General features: G+C 31.0%; 1 long non-coding RNA gene across 1 annotated transcript; it reads right to left on the reverse strand.

The window, feature by feature from the left end:
- Positions 1–9,978: 9,978 nt before the first annotated feature.
- LOC121204517 (uncharacterized) lies at positions 9,979–12,106 on the reverse strand. Its single transcript, XR_005899531.1, has 4 exons — positions 11,493–12,106; positions 10,744–10,925; positions 10,428–10,651; positions 9,979–10,331 (listed from the first exon to the last, which is right to left on the reverse strand). It is a non-coding gene; the product is annotated as an uncharacterized lncRNA (long non-coding RNA).
- Between the last annotated feature and the right edge of the window lie 412 nt (positions 12,107–12,518).

The raw sequence follows: 12,518 nt of genomic DNA on the forward strand, positions 1-12,518 counted from the left end.
AATTGTTCATTCTTACCTTTGTTTTCCTGTGACGATCTTTTTTTTATGTTTCGTAACTATTAAGGGATAAATAAATTTATAGTATCTTATTTTATTAAATACTAAATAAATTTTTTATCAATTTCATTATAGGTTCTCATCATATTTGCTATTTTTTAGCATAATGTCTAGAACTACTAATAGCCCCTCTCTAACATTTAAATAGGAAGATAATGTACTTCAGCACACTCAAACTTACGTCCTCATGTATTAATAACAATACATATACCAATCAAACTAAAATTCAAGCAATAAATATTAAATAATTGTTTCATACGTTGCTCGTACACGATAGGATGCCCAAATCCTTAAGTTTATCATTTCCAAAACCTAGTGTTAATAGAAACACTTATAAATACATGTTTATATAATTTTATTTACCCACAATATGTGAAGCTTTCAAATTATTTTTTAGAAGATGATAAGCTTTAAACACTCGTGATTTTAACTGCTCCAATTAAACACTCAAAGATTAAACAAATATTACTTTGACAAGTTCCATTTTTTAAAATTTATTAACATATCTTCCATTTTCAATCTATTTCATTTCCATTTTTTTTAACTGTTAGTTTAACATAATGTTAAATTTTATTATATAACAATGCAAATGCAACAAATATAATATATAATATAATATAAGTATCAAATAATAAATTCTATATTTTGATGCATATTGATACAGCACAACTTGGTTTTTGACTATATTGCAACAGATACTGCTAGCGATGCTGATCGTTTAATTATTCTTAAGTCTTCACTATTTGTGAGACACATTGTGGAAGAAGACATTAAACATTTTATAAAAAAATATTATAAAAACTATTAAACACTCTATATAACATTTTTTTTATAAGGCTGATATTATAAATTCCATATTATTATTTTACTTAATTTACGTAGGATGATAGTAATCGAAATACTATAATATAGGATCATAAAGCTGGTTTGTTATTGGAAACTCTAGAATAAGTCAACTACTAATTAGATTTATAAACATCATTATAATTAAATGATTCCAATGTTGGTTTCCACATAATATTTTAGAGTTCTAAGAATTAAGAAATATTGTTAGGGAGATATCTCAAAATAAGTTAAAAATTACATTGTGCAATCCATTAATATTATTATCATCTTTTCGTTATTTATTTTATTTTTCTTATAAAAGTTTTAGATTGTTGCATCTTCTTTTCTAGGAAATATTATTTAGTAGATGTTAGTTAAACAAATAAAAAAGAAATTCTTATACTATATCGTGAGGTACAATACCATTTGAGAGAATAGATATAAACACAAGCATCAAAGGCAGTAGTTAGACATATATTGTAACCTCCCCAACTTGGCCTAGAAGTTAAGCTGGAGTTTGGGAGATTACATCAGCCACTGAAATGGCCTAGTATGATCAGTGACTTATAAAACAACCATATTTAAACATTTTTTTTATTTTAGAAGAAAAATTTAGCCAATTTTCATAAATACTCACGAGTTTAACAAAACCGTTTAAGTAAAACGTGTTCCTTGTAACGGTGACTATTTTTGAAAACTTAGTTAATTTCTAATTTAATTATTACTCAAAATTTTATTTATAATCTAGCAGCGAAAAAAAGTGATATCTAATTTAGTTTTAATAAAAATCATATTTCATGTATAATTTAAAATCCATAGTTCAATATCCGTAAATTGAATTAAATACCATGCATGCTACATAATCCAAAATAGAAGTCTTATGCCACAATTCAAATAAAGCAATACAATTCCCAAATTAACAAAAATTTCAAGTAGAAAATCTAAAATACTTTTAATAAAAATTAATCCGAGCGTAGCTCTCCATATGCCAAGCCTGCGTCTTATTTTAGTGGGTTATCTGTATAGATAGAAATAATAGGGGAGTGAGCTTATGAAGCTCAGCGTAACTTCAATCACAAGAAAACCAGTGCAAACAGTAGACAAATCATGCAAAATATCAACTCATAGAATAAATCACAATTAATTAGCAACACAAAATATCGATAATTCAAATAAACTAATCAACATAATATCCCAGTGTTCATAGCCATGTAAATGCTTTTGAATGCAATGCAATTTCAATTTATTAAAAAATAGATCTTACCCAAATCCACAACACACCTCACTGGGAGTTCCCTTAAACTCAAACATCCTTATTACTCTGGGTTGTGGTTTAACTATGACTGGTTTGCCAATAAATTGCCACTAGGTTGTGAGTGCACAGTAAGATTCACAGATAAAATCTGCCACTAGGTTGTGGATACACAGCAAAATTCGCAGATAAAAATTTCCACTGGATTGTGAATACATAGCAAAATATCGTAGATAAAATTTGCCATTGGGTTGTAGATGCACAACATATTTGTAGGTAAAAGCTGTCGATGGGTTGTGAATGTACAACATATTTGCAGTTAATAGGAACAATACTTCCATTGGGCTGTGGGTGCACAATAAATTTGCAGATTAACTACCAATTTTTCCTCTGTACATATCGTCCCACCCCATGCAATGCAATATGTCATGTTTTGTAACAAAACAACTCAACATTAGAAATAGACATGTATAACGTGTACTCAATTCGTTAATAACAGTAGACATGTTTTAACATGTACTCAATTCATCAATAACAGTAGACATGCTTATCATGTTCTTAGAAGGCTGATAACTATATTAATAGTTTATCAATTGCACTTTAATAGAAAACATATAATTTCATGTGTCATATGATGAATGAATAACACTTTAGGCCTTAAATCACAAAATCCAAAATTAATGCAATATTAGGGACTTAATTGAGCAAATAGAAACTCTAGAAACAATTCAGGGAATATACATAGACTAAACTAAACATAACATAAAATTTTGGGTAAAACTATAAAATTTGCAAAATATGGGTCACACGACCGTGTGGCCAAGCCGTGTGGCCCCAAACCTAGGCTCGGTTAGCCCTGATTCACTGGTAAAAGAACACACATCTTTTATCGGGAGCCCGAACATCATCTTTCACGTTCCAATATGATCTGATGCACCTAAAACGGGTCCTTCAAATGATATTTATACACGGGTTAACTTTTGTGTCCAAGATTTATTAAGATTACCAATAATTTCGACAAGATTCATAAAAGATTCATTAATTTGAATGAAAGTTTGACATTAATGAAAGATTGACGTTAGATGTAAATACTACGAGAATTTGGGTTTAATTATCAGGATTGAATTGTACTTATTGATTCTTGACAAAGATCGAGGTTTTATTGATGATAACTCTAAAATCAGTGGGCAGAACGATCGAGTGAGGATATTTTAATTTAAAAAAACAAAATATTCAAGAGCTAAAATATGTAAAATTTGATGTAAAAGAGAGGAAAGAAAAAAAACAGAGAGAAGAAATGGGGAAAAGGAAGAAAATCCTATTTGGGTTTGAAGAGAAAACAAAATCCTAGTTCAATTAGGGATTGGATTCAATTTTTAGGGTTTAGGAACCCTACGGCGGCAAAAGCAATTTTCCCAAAATTTAAAAGAGAAATAAAAGGGACGATTTTGAGGATGGGATGGCTTGAATTAAATTATGCAAGGGGAGAATGTGGCATGATGACCATTATACTACTGTTTATCCTTGTCAAGTTTCTCGACCAAATAATATTTATTTTAGTGTGATTTTTATCCTAGTTTACTAAATTTAAAAAAAGAAAAGAAAAAGGATAGGAGTGATTTGAATCTAGGATTTCTAAGAAATGAACTAACAACTTAACCTTCAAGCCAAAGTCATTTTTTAATTACTTATTTCAATTAACCCATTATATTTTGGGGCGAGACATATACTTTAAGAAAAATCTTGATAAAATATAGATGTTGTTATTATTAATGAGTTATAATTATATATATAAAAAAATAATGAAACATTAAAGAAATAGATTTTTAAAGAGGTAATATTGAATCATATTTGAACAACAATGACACTTCTGAAGCCTAGTAATAATTGTAACAACCCAAAAGTCAGTAAAATTGGAAACGGTGGTTTTGGGATGTTGTTTTCCAATGATAGAATTAGTGAATATTATTTATTCATAGTTAGGAAGGTATTACAATATTATATTGAGGTTGATCTAATAATTTTTATTATTTGGAAAGTTAGACAAGTATAATGTATCGGTTCTAAAGTCGATGATTTTGGAAATTGAGGTATCTGGACCTCGTTTCTATAAACTAGACTCGTGAATATTTTTATTAAGTATTTACAGAGTTATATTAGATGAATTAAATTTTGGTTATATAATTTTGACGAAAGAGTGTTTAATTAGAGTACATGGGCTAAATCGCCTAATTGAATAAAGTAGGATTTATAAATAGAATTAAATATTTAGGACTTACATAATAAATAGACCATAAGATATGTGATCTTATTAGTGGCCGACTATGACTTTATTATATATGCATTTCAATATATATTATAAAGTTTAGTTATTATTATGTTAACTAATATTATAATGTAAGGGATTTATAATGCAATTATACCTATGTATTTATGTAGCGGACGGTGGTGGGGGCTTAAAATTTTTAAATGTTATAAATTTATTATTAATAAATAGTTTATAATATAAAAACATTATTAATAACAAAACATTGTTATTGGGGAAATTAAATGAAATGAAAATCAATTTTCATTATTCTTCATGCAAGCCGAATATTTAAGGGAGAAGATAGAACTTTCGGCATTAGGGTTGAAATTGTTGCAAGCTTCATTTGGTCAGTAGATTTTAGTTCTTTTTACTTGAATTTTATGTTTTTGGAAACCCAATAGCATGAACTAGCATACCCATGTTGAAATTTGTAGAATGATTGTAGTTAATAAAAATTACTCTGGTAGAAAATCTAAGTTCTTAATATTATTTTGGTAAATTTTTAAAGTTGGAAGGAATTTGAGATGATTTGTAATGCCAATTTGTTAAAATATGACTCCTATTTTCAGTCAAATTTGAAAAATAGTCTTTCAGTTAAACTCTGTTTACTTGTTTCAATCAAACACTGATTAGTTTAGATTATTTTATTATTATTTGATTTATGAATTTAGCCTATAAATAGGCTCTTTTACAACCTTAGAATATACACCCATTAGAGATTAGAACTCATAACACATTTAGAGAATTTTGTGTTTACGTTTTGTGGGTTCTTTGTTTTTCGAGTTTTCGGGGTGTAGTTTTTATCTCCATCTTTTGTACTCTTCGTTCTTTTGCCATTATAGTAAAATTATCTTTGCCCGTGGTTTTTTATCCCCTTTGGAGGGGTTTTTCCACGTTAAATTTGTGTGTTCAATTTCTCAATTTATTCCGCTATTTTACTTGTTCACTACTTAATCGGGTTAAAATCCTAACAAGTCGTATCAGAGCTAGTTCAATTTTTATAGATCAACCCGTTCAGAGATGGCAACAACAAGGTTTGAAATTGAGAAGTTTGATGGTGAGACAAATTTCAATCTTTGGCAAGTTCGAATGATGGCAATTCTAGTTCAATCAGGCTTGAAAAAGGTTGTTATCGGGAAAAAGCATGAGAATCTAAATAAAACAGAATGGGAAGAGCTTGATGAAAAGGCTTTATCTGCAATCTAGTTATGCCTCACGAATACGGTATTGTAGGAGGTATTGATGGAGAAGACCTCATCTGCCTTGTGGAAAAAGTTAGAAACTCTTTATGCGACTAAGTCTCTGGCTAACCGTTTAGTGTTGAAACAACGTCTATTTACGTTTCGCATGAACGAAGGTGAGCTTCTTAGAGATCACATCAGTCAATTCATTACTCTTTTAAATAATTTAAAGAATGTTGAGGTTCATATAGACGATGAAGATCAGGCTATGCTATTACTGTGCTCTTTACCCCCTTCATACAAGTCTTTCAGGGAGACCCTGATTTATGGCAGAGACAAACTCTCGTTCGAAGATGTGAAGGGTCATTTGTTGTGTAGAGACAAACTCGACAATGAGCTTCATTTGGATAGCAAGACAGATAGGCAAGCTTCCATTTTGGTAGTATCAAAGAAGCGAGATAAAAGGTGTCGCTATTGTAAAAAGTTAGGTCACGTCAAAGCAGATTGTTATAAACTGCGAAATAAAAAAGCTGCTGAGAGTAATGAGGGAGATGTAACTGGTGTTAATTTGGCCGATGAAAATGGGGATGATTTCTTGTTAGTGTCAACAAGTGATAACACCAAGCTCACGTCCAAGTGGATCCTAGATTCAGGATGTCCTTTCCACATGTGTCCCAATAGAGAATGGTTCTCCGCATACAGTTCGATTCAAGGTGGAGTTGTGCGTATGGGAAACGATTCATCTAGTAAGGTAATTGGTATTGGTACTGTTAAAATTAAGATGCACGATGGGACGATTAGGACACTCTCAGATGTTAGGCATTACCTGATTTACGAAAGAATCTCATCTCCTTAAGTATTTTAGACTTGAAAGGATGCAAAATCAACATCGAGTCGAGCGGCACTAAAGTATCTCATGGAGCTCTCGTTTTGTTAAAAGGTAAAAGAACCGGCAGTCTTTATATTCTGGAAGGTTATACAGTGACCGGTGAAATCGGACGTCCCTCGTCCCTTACGGAGTTGAAGTCAAATTGTTTGGAGCAGAGGCAACTTGGTCGTAGGAGGGAAAAAGGTATGACTATTTCGTTGAAGAGAGGTTCTCTTTTGGATGCAGGTTTTGAAAAGTTAAGGCACTGTGTTCGTGAAAAATAGACCCGGGTTAGTTTTGATTTGGCAGTGTACAAGTCGAAGGCTAGAAGTCTTCTAGTTTCTAAGCACAAATTTGACTCAGTTAATTCCCTGTATAGTTCAAGATAGGCTCGTGGCGGGCTTTGGCAAAGATGGCGTTGTGGAAATATGAGTCAAGGTGGAGATTTGTTAAAATATGACTCCTATTTTCAGTCAAATTTGAAAAATAGTCTTTCAGTTAAACTCTGTTTACTTGTTTCAATCAAACACTGATTAGTTTAGATTATTTTATTATTATTTGATTTATGAATTTAGCCTATAAATGGGCTCTTTTACAACCTTAGAATATACACCCATTAGAGATTAGAACTCATAACACATTTAGAGAATTTTGTGTTTACGTTTTGTGGGTTCTTTGTTTTTCGGGTTTTCGGGGTGTAGTTTTTATCTCCATCTTTTGTACTCTTCGTTCTTTTGCCATTATAGTAAAATTATCTTTGCCCATGGTTTTTTATCCTCTTTGGAGGGGTTTTTCCACGTTAAATTTGTGTGTTCAATTTCTCAACTTATTCTGCTATTTTACTTGTTCACTACTTAATCGGGTTAAAATCCTAACACAATTCATGAAATTGTACGTTGAGAACTAAATTATGGAAAAAAATTGAAAATATGGGGGTTACATTTTTAATTATGTGAAGTTTAGGGATTGTTTTGGAAGTTGTTCTTTGTGCTAAAAATTTTGGGTTGAATTACCAAGTTTTGTGAGCAATTAAAATATTTTGTTCCATGAGTTTTGTTAGTATTAGCTTTTAAGGAATTAAATGCTATAAATTAAATTAGTATGGTGTTAAGTTATAAAATTCAGGAATGTAGGGATTGTTAAAAAATTATATATATATTTGGTTAGCTATGGAAATTAAATGAAGATGTGATTAAGTTAATTTTGATGTTAATGACGGAATTATGTAATTCCCAATTGTTGAAGGTTAAATGTATAAATATGATTTAAGAGTAATTGATTGAATTGAAATAAAAATTATAGTATTCAAATGGAGTAATTGAATTAAATTGTTAAACTTAGATCAAGAGAAGAATAGATCGGGTATCAACCATGGAAAAGAAAAGGTCACCGAGTAGCTATCTCCGATCTTTAGCATCTGTCGTATTTTGGTAAGTTTGTAGTCCTAGAACTCAAACGTAATTTATTTAATTTAATTAGATAATTTTTAATTATTATTAAACTATGTTCTTAATTGTGTAATTGGATAATTTCTATTGAATGGATATTGTTAAGATTGTATAATTATGTATATGAAATGTGGCATTATGGAATTAATCAATGCATGATTAGTAGTTAATTGAGGTGAATGTGATATTGAATTATGAAATGTGATATTGAATTATTTAATGTGATATTATGGACTTGCAAAGGTGTAATTTATATTTCCGGTTATTCGACTAGCGTTGGCTACAATTATTTGTCAATTATTCGACTAGTGCAAGGCACAACTATTGTTGGTTATTTGACTAGCGTTGGGTGAAAAACTCTATTATGGTTAATCAGTCGAGCACTAGGTGCTAATAACAGGTTGGTTAATATTGAAAATGTTTGTATCATCGCTTGATGATAGTTAGGAAATGAAAGATGGCTTGAATTTGCATATGAAATGTCAATAGGACTTATTGTGCACTATGTGATAACAACTAATATAAATATATTAGATATGAGAATTGATGGAGTATTAAACTCTTATGTACCTATTTAAATTAATCTATAGTTGATCGTTCCTTTTTGTACAGGTTAGGTATTTATTTCGATTGCCGAATCAACATCCAACATCAATCTCAAACTCAATGTTGGTGATGTATTTCTTTTTGTATGACTTGGCATGTACCTGGGATAATGATATTTGAATAATGGTCTTTTGATATATGGTTAGTTGCATAGAATTTCATATAAAATTTTGAGTTATGTTTTGTCTTGCAACAAAAGCTTGGAAATGGTTATAAACTTGACTCTTTTGAATGTGTATAAATATTGATGTGAATTGGCAAATGTTTTGTTTATGGAAACTTGGTGAGATTGGTTATATTTTGCTATTTGGTTGAAGTTTGATTGAGTATGAACGAGTAGATTCTGTCATTTGTTCTTAACTTTTTTATGAAATGTTAAAATTTTTTTGAGGTGCCTTTGAATGACATATTGGTTAGGCACATAAATTATAGGAAATTGACTTGTTTTGCTTATTTGGGGAGTGTTTTTGGTGATGTTTATATGGCTGTTTATACTTGGTTTGTTACTTAAGATAGGTGTGATTTATGCCTTGTTTAGGAAGCAAATTTGAGTACACACGGCCTGAGACACGGACTGTCACATGGCCGTGTGACACACACGGCCGTGTGCCTTAATGATTTTAGGTGCAAGGTACACACGGTTTGGCACACGGCATGCAACACAGCCGTATGTATCTAAAAAATTTTGAACACGGTCAGGCATACGGCTTACGACATGGTCATGTGACCTTAATTCAAATATACACACAGGTGAACACATGGGCTGGGACACGGCTGTGTGTCTAGACTTCGAATATCCACACGGTTTGGGCTGTGACAAACGGCTTGGTCACACGGTCGTGTGTCCCTTGATTTTAGAATCTTTAACTTTTTCCTAACTTTTCCATTTTGTTTTGGATTGATCCTAAGAATGTTTCCAATCTATTTTTAAGGTCTTGTCAACTCGATTTAAGGCTCATAAATGTATGTTTATTGTGAATGGATTGTATTTGATAATTTGTAAATTCAATTGAATATTTGTTTTGTAAGTAGTTGTAAATGTTAGAAAAGTTATCGTAATACCTCGTGACCTCAGTCTGATGACAGAGACGATTTATGGGTGTTACAATAATACTGCCCCTTCTAAATATGGATTTTGAAAGAAAGGGTGGCATTCACAATTGTCTTTTTACGCTAGTGGGTAGAATATTTCCCAACTCTTCTTTACAGAGATAAGTCTTCCGCTTAGGTTTTTTATTTACAATTTCAATGAGATGATTCCCCCTTAAACTAGTAGCTCTGCTGTATACTTGTCCATATTTGCTCTGGGAGCTAGGAATCATTTTTTCTCATTGCATGGGGTCATCATGCCCCAATAGTCATTCTTTACATCTATGACATTCTAAAAAAATCAGAATACAAAGGAAGTAACAAGCAAGAAAAGAAAATTAGAATACAAAAGAAAAAACATTTCAGGATTACTTGCAATATATAAATATTACCAACAATCAAACAATATTGAAATGAATTTTTCATGTACAAGAATTCAATCTCTTTTCTTTCCTCCCATATATTTGTGTTTTTTTTTTACAATTATCATGTCTTTTGTGAATATTAGGGATAAGACCCATCATGGATTGAAGATGATCAAATACATGTAGTTGTTTTGCTTCGACACCATAGGATCATGGATAATTACCTTTTCCAAAGATATAAGAGATGTCAAAGCCCATTGCAGGGGCGCTTGGCCATCATATAGAGAAGGTAAAAAATTTCTGGGTAGTCTAGAATAGGGGGTCCAGAGAACCTGTTTGAAACATTGAAATAGGAAAGAATAAAAAATAAAAGTCATTTGAAAGAATTAAAATCAAATCATTAGAAAGAAGAAAATGATTTCACTTACTCTAGTTGACCTTAAATTTCTAAAATACTTATCAAATTCAAAAACAATTGGGTGATTTTTGTGGTTCTTGGGTGGTATGATTAGCTTTTCATGCCATCCAACTAGCAGCGGGAAGTCCTTAGGACAATTTTTCTTATCCTTGGCTATGACAATTTCATTTATTTCTTTAGCGGGGAATGAAGCAATTGAGATGCAACCTACGGTATGTGCTCTATTATAAATACCTACAACAAAGAAAAATAAAATGTTAATCCACATAAAATAAAGAGAAAAACTACTAAAAAAATGAAACTGTAAATATAACTTCTATCCTCACCGTACTAAAATGAAAATTAACATATGGATCTCTTTCCTGTGATTTGTAGTTTTCGAAGCTACAATGGAGAGTTGCTAGCATGGCTGCACCCCATGCATAAGTTCCAATATCATCAACATTCCTCAGGAATGTTAGATAAAATGGAAACACCACTTTAGCACTACTAGGGAATGCAATAGAACCTATGATGTAGAATACAAGCAATGGAAAAAATAGAATTGTACTCAGAATAGAAAAATCAGAGATAACAATGTTGGTAGTAGAAAAATCAAAGAAAATTTAACCTAATAATTCAAATGAAAAGTATAATTATAAGAAAGTATATACCAATCTAGCATAACTGATATAACTTGTTAGTAATGTTAAAAAAGTATAATCTAAAATGACCACCAATGCACAACAAAAACATTGAACAACTCCCAAAATGAATAAATGAAAAGTATAATTATAAGCATGTATATACCAATTGAGCATAAAATAATAAAACATATGAAAAATAAGTATAAGATAACTATAAACAAAGTTTTCCACAGGCCAATCACCTCAACAATTCATCAAGACAAACAAAAGTTCATACGAAGGGCATATTCATGGAATTCTAATGAAAATAACATATATTACAATCAATACACAACAGGGAATTCAGGCTAATTGAATACAAGAAATGGAAAAATCAGCATTGTATTCAGAATAGAAAAATAAGAGATAACAATGATGGTTGAAGAAAAATAAAAAAGTCAAGTATATACCTATGATGTAGAGCACTACGACCCTAACATAGCGCTCAAGGTCTTGGCCTTCAAGAATAAGGTTCTTGTCTCAATGCCTGTAAGTTTTCTTAAGACAAGATAGAGGAATTCCACTTTTTTTTTTCCGTCTAGGCACTCGTTTGTGCCAAAACATTCTATACACAAGTCCTTTAAATTTACATTTTTCTCATTTCCTATAATAGGCCAACCATGTATTGGTAGGCTAGTAATCCTAAGAACTTCCCTTAATCCCATGAAAAGCTTAATAGGAGAACTTTTCCTTCTAAAAGCAAAACATTTATCATCTATACTATATCTATCTATCGCTATTATTATACATGATGTAAAATGTCGTGAAGGACTTGTGAGCTTCAATATGTTATCGAAGCCCGATCCCCGTAATCTTAGCTTTGTGACCGGGTGGAAACTTAAATGGATTGGCAACAAATTCTCAGCATTCTTGAAAACACTTAAAACAAACCTACAAAAAAATCAAACTGCAGGTAAGCATCAAGTTATCAACAATATTAAACAAAAACATGTGAAATGTACAAAGCATTCTTAGGAATTTTTTTACATTGGCGATCCATTTTTTTATTAGAGAGTATTGGAAAGTGAAAAGGATGTTATATATAACTTATTACTAGTGTTAAAAAAGTATAATATTTGATCTAAAAAAATTGAACAAAATATTGAATCATCAAATAATAAGAAAAGTCAAAATGACCCGCAATACATAGCAAAACAGAACAAAACAAATGAAAGGCAAGGATAAGGCAACTATAAATAGAGTTTTCTACAAGCCAACCACCTCAACAATTTATCAAGACAAATAGAAGTTTATATCAAGGGCATATTCAGGTAATTCTTATGGAACTAGCATATATGGTGATAAAGACACAATATGGAGTCAAGTTAGTAGAATACAAGCAATGGAAAAATTAGCTTTGTGCTCAGAATAGAAAAATCGGAGATAACAATTTTGGCACAAAGACACAGCATGGAGTTTAGGACAGTAGAATACTA

This window comes from Gossypium hirsutum, chromosome A08 (assembly GCF_007990345.1).
Source record: "Gossypium hirsutum isolate 1008001.06 chromosome A08, Gossypium_hirsutum_v2.1, whole genome shotgun sequence".
NCBI classification, from domain to species: domain Eukaryota; kingdom Viridiplantae; phylum Streptophyta; class Magnoliopsida; order Malvales; family Malvaceae; genus Gossypium; species Gossypium hirsutum.